This window comes from Mustelus asterias, chromosome 1 (assembly GCF_964213995.1).
Source record: "Mustelus asterias chromosome 1, sMusAst1.hap1.1, whole genome shotgun sequence".
In the NCBI taxonomy this organism is placed as follows: domain Eukaryota; kingdom Metazoa; phylum Chordata; class Chondrichthyes; order Carcharhiniformes; family Triakidae; genus Mustelus; species Mustelus asterias.
The window spans coordinates 20,947,275-20,964,408 of NC_135801.1; the positions used below are offsets into that span (position 1 = coordinate 20,947,275).

The 17,134-nt window shown below is 43.3% G+C and overlaps 1 protein-coding gene across 1 annotated transcript in view; it reads left to right on the plus strand.

The window, feature by feature from the left end:
• Positions 1-958: 958 nt before the first annotated feature.
• Positions 959-17,134, plus strand: part of jade1 (jade family PHD finger 1) — a 135,215-nt gene continuing 119,039 nt past the window's right edge. Inside the window, exon 1 of the mRNA XM_078210312.1 lies at positions 959-1,138. The gene's annotated coding sequence lies outside the window, so the exon portion shown is untranslated. The remainder of the gene's footprint in view (positions 1,139-17,134) is intronic.

Here is a 17,134-nt window from a genome sequence, read left to right on the forward strand (position 1 = left end):
CAAATAAAACTGTTGGACTTTAACCTGGTGTTGTGAGACTTCTTAGTGTGTTTACCCCAGTCCAATGCCGGCATCTCCACATCATCACTATTTGAACCACAGCAGGGAAGCTCTCCCTGAGGTCCAGCCACTTTTTTATCCCTTAACCAAAGTTAACGTTTAGTTAGTAGTGTCACAAGTAGGCTTATATTAACACTGCAATGAAGTTACTGTGAAAATTCCCTCGTCGCCACACTCTGGCGCCTGTTCGGGTACACCGAGGGAGAATTTAGCATGGCCAACGCGCCCAACCAGCACATCCTACGGACCGTGGGAGGAAACCCATGCAGACATGGGGAGAACATGCTGACTCCGCAGAGACAGTCATCCGAGGCCAGAATCAAACCTGGGTCCCTGGCGCTGCGAGGCAGCAGTGCTACCCACTGTGTCACCGTGACTATAACACTACACTCTGGCACCCTCTCCTTTCCTTCTCTATGAACGGTATGCTTTGCAAGAAACACTACAGTATAATAATACATGTGACAATAATAAATCAAAAACTTCATTTGTGGGCTCTTGCTTTGTGCAAAAGATCTGCTGTTTTCACTATGCTACCATGACTATAATGTCTGAAAAAATGTTTGGCGTGCTGTTTAAGGGCATTAAATGTAAGTTCCTCCTGCTTTATTGCTTATTTTCTATATAGTATGGACAAGGTCTGTGACTTCCATTTTTAAAAATGACCCTCCCTCTTTAGTGTATTTTGAAATGCGGCTGTGAAACAAGGCATCAAGTTTTAGAGAGGGTTTTTTTTGGAAAACGAAAGCTAGGTTGCAAAGGAGGCTTACTGTAATTCTGTTGACAAGACATGAGAGTGCTCCCTCGTCTGGCAGTAACCGTGGATTAACATTAAGAGAGGACAGGATCCTTCTTTCACCCAACCAACTCCACCACAAGGACCAACGTCAGTCAGTGCATATGTGAAAGAGGGAGCGAGAAAGAGAGAGAGATAGAGGGAGCCACAATCTGCTACTGCAGCTGCTTCAACTCCACATTCAAAAAAAATCTTCACCATTTCTATCCCGTCTCACCTCAACCAGATCAGCTTTAAAACAAAAACAAAACAAACACATCCAAAAAATAATAATTGCAGCAGGTACTGTCCTCTTTCAATACTTTTAAGCGTTTGAGGGTCGTTTGTTTTTTTGTGTGTGTTGGGGGGGGTTGATTGAAATAATTGTGAAGGGAAGAAAAGCTGCTGGAGGACGATGGGGGAGTGGAGGGGGGAAGAGGAAGAAGAGGAGATCCGGCGTTTTGGGGGGGGCGGGGGGGGGGGGGGGATTGTCAAGCTTTTGATGCCTTTTCCGTTGTTGGCCGAGTTTGGGCTGCGAAGGGGGGGTTTTTTTAGTTCAGCAATTTGATCCCGAAGGTCGCTGATGATGGAAATAATATAGTACGTCATTAATATGGCGCCAAAAGCTTGTGTGTGTGAGAGAGAGATATGAGTGAGAGTGCAGTGGGGGGACAACTGGGGAGGGGATGTTTTTTCTAAAGTTGTGGGGGTCAAAGTAGGGGAGGGGTTGTTAGCAATTTTGAATATGCATGAGGTTTCTATTAAAAATTGCAATGGTGTTCTCTCTTCCCACCCCCCTTATAATTTGCAGCAGTTTTTTTTATATTGGCTTTGGCGATTAACGCATATAGGGGAGGACAAATGGGGAGGAGTGGGGGTGTTTTTCTTTGTACAAGTTGTGGGGTCAAAGTAGGAAGGGGGTGTTAGCAGTTTTGAATATGCATGAGGTTTCTATTCAAAATTGCAATGGTGTTCTCTTTCCCCCCTCCCCTGATAATTTGCAGCAGTTTTTTTAATGTATTGGCGTTGGCGATTAAGGCATATGGGTGGGGGTGTTTTTCTTTGCAAAAGTTGTGGGGCAAAAGTAGGGCGGGTGTTAGCAATTTTGAATATGCATGAGGCTTCTGTTAAAAATTTGCAATGGTGTCTCCCTTTTTTAAAATAATATGCAGCAGTGTTTTTTTTATATTGGCGTACGCGATATGTGGGGTAGCAGTGAATTGTTTGGGGGGGAATCCCGGCTGGATACACTGTATCAGTGTAGTTGCACTGTCTCATTTGTATCTACATAGTTGCCCTGTCTCTTTATGTATCTAGAGTTGGAATACACTGTATCTGTTTGCAGCTACTCTGTTGCAAAGCGGCGTGGAACGTGTGGCGGATGGAACGCTCCGGGTCCGGCTCCCGGATCCGGGGCCAAGCGGCCCGTGCTCGCTCGCTCGCGGCGTGCCAAACCTCTTCAAAAGAAGAAAGCACTCTGTTTTTTAAAAAAAATCTTTCTTCCCCCGACTTCTTGAGCAGGGTTAGTTATTTTAAGCCTTGCATTATTTAAATTGCAAAAAGAAAATCGCATCCCAGCGGAAGCGTTTTTGCATAAACCCGTCATTCGTTTGCATGCAGAAAATATGGAGGGGGGGGGGATCACGCACAAAAAAAATACCCCGGTGCCTAGCAGATTTTGGGTAAATCGGAGGGGGATTAGGGACTTGACGCTTTTAACACATGTTGCGCAGATTATGACCCCTAACCCCCTCCCTCCGTGGGGGAAATGCATAAGGTGCACTGGCAATGGGAGTTTAACACGCAGTCTGTAAGTCATTGGCTGTTTAAAACGACGCTATATTTAAAACAAAACAAATGAGGATTTTTTTTGTTTGCCTCTCCAAATGTCAGTTGTGTGTGGACGCCTTCAACTTTCCCTCAGCGCGACCGCCCGGTTGTCAATGTTTACACGCTAACCCTAACCACGGGTTCCCTCCCCAAAAATCCTCTTAACGTTTCAAAACTGTGAAATTATGAATGGGGTTTAGTTTCCTGAATTCAACGTAGTTTTGCTGTATTTTGCTGTGTGAGAGGAGGGGGAAAAAGAAAGTGCACGCACTTCAGGAATGTTTCAGTGCAAACACAGCTGCTGCTATTCACAACACACAACCAATTGAAGAAGAACGAGGCAAAATTAGTTATGTCGGGATGCACCCTCATGATGTGGAGATGCTAAAACTCTCACTGTGTGCACACCATTGCCAGAGGCTACATGTGTTCGCAGTGGTGGATTGGTGTAGCCACGTACACTGATACATCTTATCTTTGACAAACAACTGCATTTGGAGGGGAGGGGGAGCAGCATACACTCTTAATCCCAACAAGATTTTGGCTATCCCAATTTCCAAGTTTTTGTTTTGGTTGCAAGGTATATTGACTCGAGGGTGTTTATTGGGATCTGTCACCCTGACTGAGTAAAGCTAATTTAAGGTTTATTTATTAGTGTCACAAGTAGGTTTACATCAACACTGCAATGAAGTTACTATGAAAATCGCCGAGTCGCCACACTGCGGCACCTGTTCGGGTACACTGAGGGAGAATTTAGCATAGCCAATGCACCTAACCAGCACATCTTTCGGACTGTAGGAGGAAACCCATGGGGAGGATGTGCAGACTCCGCACAGACAGGGACCCAAGCCAGGAATCGAATACAGGTCCCTGGCGCTGTGAGGCAGCAGTGCTAACCACTGTGCCACCGTGCTGTCCCATGGCTGCACTTTTATTAGATAAAGGCAAAATACTGCGGATGCTGGAAATCTAAAACAAAAAAAACAGAAAATGCTGGGGAGACTCAGCAGGTCTGACAGCATCTGTGGAGAGAGAATAGAAATAATGGGGAGAATTTTCTCATCCCGCCCACCATGGAAATGATAGCGGGGGGGGGGGGGGGGGGGCAGACATATAAAAGTCCGTTGACCTTGGGTGGGCTTTTCTGGTTTTGGGGCGCATGCTGCTGGAAAATCTCCCCCAATGTTTTGAGTCTGGATGACCCTTCATCAGAGCTCATGACAAAGGGTCAACCAGACTCAACGTTGGTTCTATTCTCTCTCCACAGATGCTGTTAGACCTGCTGAGTTTCTCCAGCATTTTCTGTTTTTGTTGCACTTTTATTGCCTCTGATTAACCTATTCTAATGTATTGCTATTTGTGTCATTTTATGAGGGTGTATAATTTTCTTCTGTTTGCACCTCTCTGCTTCGATGAGGCCAGCACTGATAGCAAATGAGAGTCGGAGCTAATGGTATTTTGGTGTATTGAAATGTTATACTTGTTAAGAAACTCTTCGTAAAATTAAGTTTTGTTGAATACTGTTTCACTTGTGTACTGGTTTGCGGTGTAAAACTGTCTTGCTGTAATAAACCCGTATGTTTATTGGTGATGAATGCAATGGAGCTGCATTGGCGGAAGTACTAAAGACATTCATTTATGTCAGAAATTTCTTGTATAGGTTTCTGAGGAATTCACTCATATTCGCATCTAAACAGTTTCAATTTCTAGTGTGTCCAATTGGTCTGCTCTTTTCTACCCAACTCTTACCAACTTAGGGCCATTACAGCACAGGAGACCATTCAGCCCATTAAATTGTTGCTGGCTCACTTATAGACCAAACCTGTCTGTCCCCATTCTTCTTCAGTACTGTGCCCACAGTGCCACAAACTTCACCATGAGTAGGACAAGGAGGCAGGCTGCAAATCTACTCCAGCCGGAGGGGGGAATCGAACCCCGTAAAAAGTCTTGAGTTGCGGTGGCAAAGTGCATTTCTATGTGTCTGGACCTATGAATACTGATGGTAGAGGCTCCAATTTTACTTTAATCTCACAGCTGGCCTTGAATCTCGCCAGCTCTTACCGCCTGCCATTTCTGTATGTTGGAAGGAATTAGAAGTTGACGCTCAACCTGTTTGGCCGTGTTATGAAAGCACCTTTCTAGGTCATCGAGTCCTAAGGCTGGCTGCGCAACAAGATCTTACTTCCATCCCATTCATTCCATCCCTGTATCCCTGCAAGTTTATTTCCCTCAAGTGTCTATCCAATTTTCTTTTGAAATCATTGATCATCAGTAGTACAGCTGTCCACCTTTTATAAAGCTTTAAGCTTTCAGGAAAGAAAGTAAGGGGGCAAGGAGTTGTTTCAGAGGGAATACATTCGTAAAAATGCTTCAGAATCGGACTAGGATTCTTGTTCTGCCGGTTCTTGTAGCCATGCATGGAAATGTGTGTGGTTCCCGTGGAGGGATTACACCATGGGTAATATAGAGGTGGATTTGCATTTAGCATGGAGGGTTTTATTGTGGTGTCTCATCATTGGTACAAACACTTTTCTAAATTCCAGCTGAATTTTTTTAGTCAGCAGGAATGCAGCATGGAATTAGTTGTAGATTCTTTTAACGTTTTGCTTCAATATATGCAAATAACTAGACCTGCCAAAACTTGCTGAATTACCAACTACTTAATTATTTCCACATGGACATCAATGATTCATTATTTCTATACAAGCAATGGGTAGTATGATTATCAGTGTAATTATCCCAGTAAACAATCATTTTATTTCACGGTGTTTTACTTAACATAGTGTGATGGAGTGCAGAAGTGCCATATCACAGCATTAACGGGGATAAACTGACATAGTGGGCAGGGTGGTATAGTGGTTAGCACTGGTACCTCATCGCCAGGGACCTGGATTCAATTCCCGGCTTGGGTCACTGTCTGTCCAGAGTCTGCATGTTCTCCCCGTGTCTGCGTGGGTCTCCTCCGGGTCTCTGGTTTCCTCCCATTATTCTGAAAGACGTGCTGGTGCATTGGCCATGCTAAATTCTCTCTGTGTACCCAAACAGGTGTGGCAACTAAGGGATTTTTCACAGTAACTTCATTGCAGTGTTAATGTAAGCTTACTTGTGACACAAATAAGATATTCAGATTTAATAATTATCTTATGGACTTATTGGCTTTGGCCAATAGAAATCTATGCAGTAATGTAACAGGTTGCACTACGCTGTTTGTTTATATACATAGTGTGGATGCTATAATTGTTGAGATCAAAACAGTGCAGTCTTCCTCCTGGTGATAGTTCAGACATTCTGGTCAATTTTGCTGGTTTTCCCCTTTGGTTTGCTTGCAGTCTTTTTTTTCGCTTCTAGCCAACACCCGGCATGTACATGCAATGTTAGATGATGCTTTTGCTAGCATGGACCAATGAGTCAAGTGTGCGATTACTCTTGCAAGACACTACAGTAAATTATTTCAACAACTGTCGGACAATTCTTTATTATCCACTTCAACATTCTGTTCTTCACCCTTCCAACAATCACTCAGCACTCTAATATGAACTTTTTGCTTCAGCTTTTTAAGTACCTTGGCTTTTCAGAATTAAAGCTTGATACAATCCACCATTGTATGTGAAGGTTAAGACTTTTAATATACCGTTGTTGACAGATTTGCTTCAAACATGGTGGGGACGAGGGAGGGGGGTGGGTGAATCTCAATCCTGAGAGTAAGTGAAGAACTGTTCATTAAATAACTTGTTCAACAGTCTCACTATCTAGGGACAGAAAATCAATAATTAGATTCCAATTAAAACAACATGTTCATTTGTAAATTTTACATTTTTTTCCTGTTTATGCAGGTACATTATACCCTGCATTGATTAAAAGTTAACTATGCCACTCTACGTCTTATTGTTAACAGAAGTATCCCAAGCCCAAATATTGTTTTTGCGTGTGATAAGGAGGAAGCTGTCATTAGTTTGATTTGTGCCACTTCAGTCATTCTCATGCAGGTTTCAAGGTCAGTTCAAGCACCAGCTTGCTTTCTGACTTGAGCATCATGTAAAGAGATTCACCCCACCATGCTGGATTTGCCACAGAGTGTTCGAGAGCAATACACATAGCCTTGCAGAGGTGAAAACCAAGCTGATCAGTTTGTCAACTGCAGTGTCTCTGAAATAGCTGGAGGGTGACTTCTGCCATCTCTCTGGCAATTAAAACACCTTTTTTGTTCTGAAGATGTCTTCAGCCCATGTAGGTTTGATTCCGTTGTTGCTCTGGGGTATTTTTGTTTGAGTGGGCTCCATTCCCAGAACAGTCAAAAGCCACCTGAATTCTCTCATATTTGTGTTGTAGCAGCCACCGTGTCAGATGTTGGTTAAAAGCTTTAACCTGTGTGTGTGGTTTTTTTTTAACTGTTATTTTAAATAGCCTGAGGCCTGATGACTTGGTAAATTGTACAGATTTGTTTTTGACTTTAAGTAGCATTACTGAACAATCTTTGAAGTGCACTTTTTAATTTCTTCATTAATAGTTTGTGTCTTTCCAGACCCCGACAGCTCTTCATAAATATGAGCTGGAAACTTCAGCACAATTCAAAATTTTTAAAAGGACGGTACGGAAGAGTTAACAATGTTATCAGCCCCTCGTGGTCGTAACTCTTAAGTTTTCCTTTCCTTACAAGAGGTGGCGGCAACCTTGCATCTCGTAAGAAGATGGTTTGCACCATAGTGGTCAACTTTGTGTTAACCATTGCCTGGTATAGCTCAGGAGCTCCATTCTGGCATGGCAGTCTCTACTGAATTTGCCACAGAAAAAGTCTGGTCTGAGACGCTGGATGATTTCCTGGCCTCTGTTTTCTCTGGGCCGTCTTCTCAGCTGGTTGAGATTTTTTGCGTCTGCTCGCCTCTTCCAATGTCCTTCCAAGCAGCCAGCCTCCATGTCCATCAGTGACTGTTTCCCAGTTGTCAGTTTCAGTTTATGCCATCTTCATACCTTGTTTGCAGTAGAGGTGTGGATGTCCAGGAGGTCGTGACCCAGTGACTAGATCACTGTACGAGTGATCTTTTGTTTTGTGGCTGTCATCCATTTGATGAACGTGGCCGAGCTGGCTAGCTCAGGCATTGTTGATTAGCAGTGAGTACATCCTGATGGAATTAGCATGCTCCAGAACCTTGGAATCGGTGAACTCGTTCTGCCAAGGGAAGTTGAGGATACGTCTGAGACAGGGAAGATAGAAATTAGCAACACTTTCTCTTGCCTAGCATTTGCTGTCCAGATCTCTCACTGTAGAGGAGTAAGCTGAGGACACAGGCTTGGTAGACTTAATTTTGAGTTCTCAGTCTGGTTGCTGTTGTTCCACAATCTCTGACTCAGCCTGGAAGTAACAACTGCAGCTTTTGTAATGTGTGTAATTGTTTCAGCATCAAGTGAGAGATTGTTGGTGATTGTGGAGCACAGATATGTGAAACTGTCAACAACCTCCAGCATCACATTGTCAATGCTGATAGATGGTGATATGGCAATATCCTGGATCATGACATTGGTCTTCCTGATGCTGATGGTCAAACCAAACTCCTAACAATCATTAAAGAGTTTGTCCATTGCTGCTGCAGTTGTTCCTCCATATGGAATGTTAGTGTGGCATTGTCAGTGTAGAGCAACACTCTGAGGACAAGGCACACCTTTGTCTTGGATCTCAGGTCAGCAAGGCTGATCAGCATTTCACCAGTTCTGGTATGTAAGTAACTGTAGATGACCTGAAGGCCTGACAGCAGCAAAAAGAAGAATGTGCCAAAAAGCTCCGGCACCAGAGTGCAACCCTGTTTTACCCCACTGGAGATCTCGGATTGCCCCGTCATCTTGTCATGGAAAGAGGAGATCATGTTGAGAAGCTTCGATGGGCAGCCGGTTCTCTCCAGCCATTTAAATAGACCACCTCTGCTTACGTGGTGGAATGCCTGGTTAAGATCGTCAAAGGTAATGGGCAGTAGTCTCCTTTGTTCAGGGCACTTCTGTTGCAGCTGTCATACTGAGAAGATCATGTCAACTTTAGATCTTCCAGTTCATAAACCATACTGGGATCCAGAATTAATGCATTCAGCCAGGATCTGCAGTCCGACAAGGGCAACATAGAAAAATACTTTCACCGTGACGTTCAGCAAGAAGATGCCTCAGTAGTAGTTGCAGTCGTTGCGGTTGTCCCCGTTCTCATACAGGATCACAATATTTGCGTCATGCACATCCTGAGGCACTGCCTCCTTCCTCCAGCAGAGACAGAGAAGATCGTGCAGGAGTGTCATAGCTACCACTGTGATACAGATCACTGGTGTACACCAGGGTTAGAATGCAGCTTTTTCATTCAAAGCGGTATTACCCTGTCAGCCACCCTGCCTGTTCAGATAAAAATCAACAGTTTCTCAACTCGATTAAACAAGTACTCTCCGCATTCCCACATGAGTACAGAAACAAAATGGAACATAATTCGAGAAATCACCTACGGTACAGCATTCTCAACACATGGGAAACAATAGCAGAAAAATGTTTCCTGGTTCAAGACTAACATACCCGTGATGGATCCATTCATTAAAGCCAATTGCTCCACTCTGATTAATCACTGGAGAGATCCAAGCGAGAAGATTCTGAATGCACCAAAAGCCGCTTAGAGTAACAGACTGCTAGATGGTGTGCCAGTGACTGGTTACACTTTTTTGCCAGAATAACCAGATGTCATTTGACACAGGGAATGCTTGGCGCGTGTATGAAGGGATCAACGAGGCAACAGGTCCCATCAGCAAAGAAAATGATGCCATTGAATACAGACAAGAGAGGTCGTTACTGACTGCAATAAGCAGTTGGAGTGATGGGTGGAATGCTACTTAGTGTTGTACTCTGGAGCAGAGGTCAGCAACCTTTTCAAACCAAAGAGCCAAACTATTTAAAAATTCAGAACAAGCAGTCAACGAAGAGCCAGAGTAAGAATGCCTATTTACGTGACTGAAAATGTACAACTCGACATTGTTGATAATTGACAGGATGGTTAACAATGGCATAAAGGAAACAATGTTCTCTCAGACTTTATTTAATGGAATTTCTGCTGCTACATCTTTTCGCACATTTCTTTGAACTCTCTGACCCCTCTCCACTTGCGCTGTATTGGAACTCTCCAACCTCCCCTCTCGCGCTGTATTTTAATTTTCTGACCTCAACCTCTTGCGCTGTATTTGAACTCTCCGACCTATCCCCCCTCTCACTGTGCTTGAATTCTCTGCCCTCTCCCCTCTTGGGCTGTACTTGAACTCCCTGACCTCTTCTCCCCCCCCCCCCCCCCCCCCCCCCCCCCCCCCCCCCACCACGCTATATTTGAACTCTCCGACGTCTATCCTCTTCCCCTGTTTTTAATTGAAAAAGTTGCGTATATTTTGGGAATGACAAAAGAGCCATATTTGTTTCCATACTGAGCTGACAAGCTGTTGGGTGCCGACCCCTGCTCCAGAGAGAACACTGTCACTGAGGAACCATAGAAAGTCTGCAGTAGAGAAGCTTAGTAAAACAATCGACTTGTTCATCATTGGCAAAGCTCCAGATGCTGATGCTATATATGGCCTGAACTTTCAAGAGGTGACATTTCTTAAGCTCAGTGGAAAGATATGAATGTAATTTCGATTGTTGTTACTGACACAGCCCAGAGGAGAAAGATATACAAGGAATTTCAGAAATGTACTCTATTCATGATGTTAAAATCGCTTAATTTTAATTGAAGAGGATATACTTCAAGAACTGTCGCATTTTTAAAACGGATTTTGATTAAGTGAATTCTATAATTGTGAATTCCATAATTTTATTATCAGCAGTGCTAGAAAGTATTCCATACTTACTTCTGATAACGAGTCAGATTTTCCTTGATTCATTTTTTGCAAGTGAAGTAAGTGGAAATTTTAACCAGGAGAGATGATTCTGGTCGAGAAACACAAATGATGGGAAGGTAGGGAACGAGAGGAGAAGAACTGCATCAGCAAACAAACAATCCAAGCTAATGGTAGTATAGGCACAAGATTGGAAATGGGCAGTGAAGAAGTCTGTTGCACTTGACGATTCCCTCTGTCTATGCTTTAATATGTTTTTCATATCTCTTTATTAGTTGCATCTTCCTTTGGCTGTGATATAGCCATGTCTTTGACGAAGTGGGATACCCCTCATTGGTTTTTTGGCAGAGGAGCATATTTTCCTTGCTCCTCTCGTGAATGTTGGTGTTGAGAGTCCATGGGGACCTGTTGACAAAGTGACTGTGAACATTTTGCTGAACATTGGATACTGTGAACAATGAGTGAGGTCGTGGTCGTGGTGGTGGTGGTGGTGGGGGGAGGGGGTGGTGGTGGTGGTGGTGGTGGAGTAACACCTATTACTCTGATGTGTGCTCCCGTTGAGTGAAACTCTGCTGGGAACAGAATGTCGCAGAATTTACCTTTGTCTGTCAGATGCAAGTGGGAATAATTTATAGCTCATAATTATGCTAACTTCTGATGTAGGAGGAAATTCAGGCATTTACAGGGTCAGGGCTCATGACATGCCATTTCCATCCCAAAAGTCAGAGGCTCGTTGTGGGAACCCTAAGGTCATTCTGGCTGAGGAGGTCTCACATGGCGGAGATTGATTACACACTACGACCGGAGCTTTTCATTTGCTGTGATCAATGAATACTTAAAATATGGTGAATGTGGAATACATAGCATGAGAAGTACAGCTGAGGCTGTACAGTTGTTCGACTCTCCATGTTGATGGAGCGTAACTTATCCTCGCTGGCTCAAAATCCATAGGTACAGGAGGTCTGCTTGATTTACCTTTGTTACAAAAAGGAAGTCCAACTTGGGCCTTGATAGTAAGAATTTGTCATAGTCTATATGTGCTTCAGGAATGCCTTTTCCTCCTCTAATTAACTTTTCCTCCTTGCTTGGCCATCCAGTTTCTGGATGTTTGGGACGTCCAGAACTAGTGGTCACAGTCTAAGAATAAGGGGTAAGCCATTCAGGACTGAGATGATGAAGAACTACTTCACTCAGAGAGTTATGAACCTGTGGAGTTCTCTAACACATAAAGCTGCTGGGGCCAGTTCGTTAGAAATTTTCAAGAGGGAGCTGGATGTGGCCCTTGCGGCTGAAGGGATCAAGGGGTATGGCGAGAAAGTGGGAGTGGGGTACTGAAAGTGTGTGATCAGCCATGATCATGTTGAATGGTGGTGCAGGCTCAAAGATCCAAATGGCCTAATCCTGCACCTATTTTCTATGCTTAGGGATCTGGAGCCAAGAGGCCAGTTTTGTCCTCTTTTATGGCTCCTCGCTCTGTATTTACAGCTGAGCTTTTAATGTTGAGGCAAGGAGAGAGAGAGAGTGTCTGTGTGTGCTGTATACAAGAAACACAGTGCACAGATGAGGTACATCTTATTAGTTGAATGGCGCCAATTAGCTAGTGGAAACCTTCTGGCTGAGGAAATCCGGAATTGCACTGACAGAGATATTCTCAGGGGTCCTCATAAACAAATAAAAAATGCTTAACTTATGCCCCTGGTGATACTTTCCCAATAAAAATAAATACACCAAAACACAGTTTAAATCAGTATGCAGAAATAAGATGGTTGGCACAGTGAGGTGGCACTACACACCTTCAGTCAAGAGACTGTTTTTATTTTCAAGATGGCGCTGGAGCGAGGCGACTTCTTGTGAGCTGCCTCCAGCATACCTTCTAATTCTATCTTATACTCTCGTTTTATGCTTCTAAACTTAATTTTAATTCTATAAACTCTCTCTAACAATGACATACTGCACTCCCTCTTTTCCTTCTCTATGAACGGTATGCCTTGTTTGTATAACCCGCAAGAAACAATACTTTCCACTGTATACTAATACATGTGACAATAAATCAAATCAAAGAGTGTGGCGACTTCTTGCGCGCTGCCCCCAGCATACCCTCTAATTCTATCTTTTACTCTCATTCTATGCTTTTAAAACTCTACTACTAAACTTTTATAAACTCTGCACCCTAGCTATGACTATAACACTACATTCTGCGCCCTTTCCTTTCCTTCTCTATGAATGGTATCTTTGTATAGCACGCAAGAAACAGTACTTTTCACTGTATGCTAATACATGTGACAATAAATCAAATCAAGGGTGTAAATAGAATTACACTCTGTTTCTGATGTTCGTCGATCCCTGTTTGCTTATATTTTTTAACATTAAGTTTTACTAGTTTAATAATCAAGCCTCTGGAAGAAAATTTGTGGGTATGGTTGACAGCTTTCTCTTGTGTCGTTAGGCCACAGAATGATCTGTTTGGACACAAAATTGTTGCTGAATAACTTGATGATCATCATACATAACAGTGCGTCTCTACCTCTCTTCATCTGAATTTTAAAGATCCTGCTTTTTTTTTCCCCTATTAAGACTGGAAAATGCGGCAATGTGTCCTAGTATAACACCTATTACTCTGATGCGTGCTCCCGTTGAGTGAAACTCTGCTGGGAACAGAGTGTCGCAGAATTTACCCTTGTCTGTCAGATGCAAGTGGGAATAATTTATAGCTCGTGTACTAACTTCTGACGTAGGAAGAAATTCAAAAGAGCTCCTTTCTTCTTTTGTCCTCTGCCAAAGCATGCATACAACAATTTTAAGGATTGTTCATTATCTGTTTACCGTGTTTGTCATGCAATGGTGAAAATGTACACACACGCTGAGTCAGGGGTTGCTTCAGAGAGGTTCCTGCTTTGTGGTGTTGCTAAAGTCCGGAATGGGGCTCGGCGCGAATGGGGAGGCTTGTTGATGAATCATCATGGAATCCCTACAGTGCAGAAGGAGTACTTTAAGCCCATCGAGTCTGCACCGACAACAATCCCATCCAGGCCCTATTTCTGTAAACCCACATATTTACCCTGCTAATTCCTGACACTAAGGGGCAATTTAGCATAGCCAATCCACCTAGCCAGCGTGGGAGGAAACCAGAGCACCCAGAGGAAACCCACGCAGAAACGGGGAGAACGTACAAACTACACACAGTCACATGAGGTCGGAATCAACCCCAGGTCCCTGGCGCTGTTATGCAGCAGTACTAACCACTGTGCTGCCCAATGATGGGGTGGGTATAGTTGGGTGTGGGGAGGGTAAGTGTGAAGGGGGTGTGGGTCTTAATATGGGGAGACTCCCGGTGTGGGCAAACAGGTTTCAAGAGAAGGGGTTGGGGGCTTGTCGTGAACTGCTGAAATTTGAAATCACATGAAGTCCAACTCTCTCGTGTGATTTTAAATTAGGTGTAAACATACCCCTTGAATCTCTTGGAAATTTGATTTCAATGTTCAGACAAGGTGGTATTGCTGCTTACAGCAATTGGTGGAAATCGAAGTGAGTGGAGTAGATGCTGTATTTAAAGCTGTCTTTGTTCTTCATTGATATGCAACCAACTTTTGGGTATCGTTGAGTGGCATTTTGCAAGGATACTACTGACAGACCAGTGTTGGTGGCCAAAGATTGGTGCGGAGCTGGGAGTTTGCCTCTTAACAGTGGGGTACGCAGGTTATAAGCAGGTAAGAAGAGTGGGTGTGTGTTACTTCAGAGACAAGTGAGTTGTGCTTGTTTTTCCTGTTTTCCAAATCTGGAAAATAACTCATGGCTAGTAAATGAGCGAGTGGAATTTTCCAGTCTTAGTCGGGACTGGCTGTTTTGATTTTCAGAGGTTGCAGAAATAGTTGGCAAGCTATGAATGCGTGAGAATTTGATACCTCTTATGGGATGCAGTTTTCTGGATTGGCTGGGTTCAGTGTATTTTTAAAAGCATTTTTTTGGAGCAGGGTAAATAGTTGATATAAACTCCGACTAGACAGAGGTGCTTTTGGGATGTGGCCCTTTTACCAGCCTAAGTAATCAAGTACATAAATCATGGTGTATAAGTTGACCGGGCATGCCAGACGACCCAATTTTTCTGGCTCCCAAGAGTTGCATTTACTCGGTGCATAAATCAGTTTCCTTTGCAAGCCTCGACATGTTACACTCGCATTGGTAATCTGCCTCAAATTTTCACCCCACAGATGTGCGTTTTACTTAGATGCATGGTGCCATACAACTGAGTGTAAGGACCCTCCGTTGCATCAGATGCCGATGGCATTTCAAAATGGCGACCACCAGTTCATTAAAAAAAAAAAATTCTGCGCATAAGTCAACCCGGGATTTTGGAAGGATTTTTCAGGTCAAAGATTTCAAAGGTCAACTTCTACACCGAAATATATGGCACTTGATGAATGGCATAAATCTTAAAATATATTTGGCTTTGAAAGTAGGTCAACCCTTCTGAACCATAAGAAGTCTCACAACACCAGGTTAAAGTCCAACAGGTTTATTTGGTAACACAAGCTTTCAGAGCGCTGCCCCTTCATCAGGTGAGCCTCGTTGACTCACTTAATGAAGGGGCAGCACTCCGAAAGCTCGTGCTACCAAATAAGCCTGTTGACCTTTAACCTGGTGTTGTGAGACTTCTTACTGTGCCTACCCCAGTCCAACGCCGACATCTCCACACCTTGGCTTCTGAGCCATGACAGTCCCGGCCAGGGTTAATTGAGTTATTGAGCTACAGTGGAAAAAGTGTTTTTCCTCCTTCCCCTTTCAGTAAGCGACGGCCCAGGGAATATATTGCATGGAGCCCTTCGTGCCGGATGCATTTCTTTTTTAATAAAGCTCCTTCTGATAAGTTTCAGGAAATGTTATGTTGCAGTTTTAATGGGACTAAGTGAGCATGGGAAAGTAATTAAAGTGTTCAGGCCTATGAGGTTGAATGACTCCAGAGATAAAAGCAATAGATTTGACTCCAGTAGCCAGCCTGCAACTGCACCCTCTGTTGGGAACGCGGACAAAATTAGTCAGGATTTCACTTGCACAGGGAATCCCGCTACGACATGCAAAAGTGTAGAAAAGGAAGGAAGACTGAATGTTTCTGTAACATCTTTCACGATCTCTGAGCACCCTGCAGTGAATGGAAATAGTGGTCACTGTTGCAATGTAGGAAACATGGCAGCCAGTTCTATGCACAGCGGAGTCCCACAAAGAGTAATGTGGTAATGGCAAGATAATTAGTGCCAGTGATGTTGGTTGAGGGATAAACGTTGACCAGATGTTGGATAAAGAGTGCAAAAGTGTTCAGCTTTAATATCTCCCTGGTCGTATGAACAGCCTAGCGTAGCTTTCTAGGCAGCTGTGTGAAGAAGGTTGTTTGGAATCAGTAGGTGACTGACACCATTTAACCATACCCCAGTAAAGATTGCCTTCGTGAGAGAGAGAAGGAAGGTAAGTATTTCAAAAAAAACAAAGATCAGAGGATGGAACTTCAAAGCTGAACTTCTCATGTTTAAAAAAAAAACACAACTGAATAAATGAACTGCACAGATTGTTCATGAACGAGACAGATCACAAGGCTGCAAGTTGACTTCCTAATTTGCCGCATTTGATCTCGCCTGTGTCGGACAGTATGGGTGGATTTTTTCCGCTGGCGGATTTTCTGCTACCGTTGAAATCCGTGGGCTTTAGAATGGCTCGCCACATTTTCCAACCCCACCACCTCTGACGGGTTCATAAAATTCAGCCCTATGTTCCGTCTCAGTGGTCACTGACTACACAAGCGACAAATGGCAAGAGTTTCTCGTTGTGGTTGAAGTTGTGACTTAACAGAAATATCTTACGAGATCTTGCCTTTTGGCCGAGTGGGAAGCGACGCTGTCCTACGCACTTGAAAACAGTCATAGAGACGAATAGATGAATGAAAGTTTGTTCCTTGGACTATACTGATCTTACCCGGGCCACTACTGAGCACTTTAGTGCAATTGACTAGAGAGAAGGAGGATCTGTCAAGTTTTTCACTCCTGATCTCTTCAGTGATCTTTGCCGGAATATGTGTTTGTGCTACTATTAGTTAATGATAGGATCCTACTGGCAATCATTATCTTGGTTACTGTTGCAGACTGGTGAGTGACTAGTCATATTGCTTGGATACTACTACTACTACTACTGACTCATGGTTAGATGCATTTGCAATTATGAAAGCACATACATGACCATAAAAGTCTTGATTGGGGAATTTCTTTCATGCCAATTTAAATTCCAAAATTAATTATAAACTGAAGAAATTTTTGGTTTGCTTTGAAGTCAGCAAAAAAGTAGGGATGCAGCTTAATTCAGAATTAATCTTTCTCCTCTCTTTTCCTTACTTTAAGCTGTGAAAGCAGTAAGGTACGCTTTGCTCCTGGAAACCCAGTGAGGATTTAAGAATCATAGGTAGAGATTTTTCCTACGTTACAGTGGTGATGACATTTTAAAAATACTCCACTGGCTGCAGAGCACTTTTTGATGTCTTGTGTGGGAGAAGGTAATGTGTAAATACAAGTCTGTATTTTCATTGTGTAGTTCTTTAAGAGATCAGAGGCCTTACAGGAGGATTGTTCGACTTCCTTTTTGCCCAGAGTAT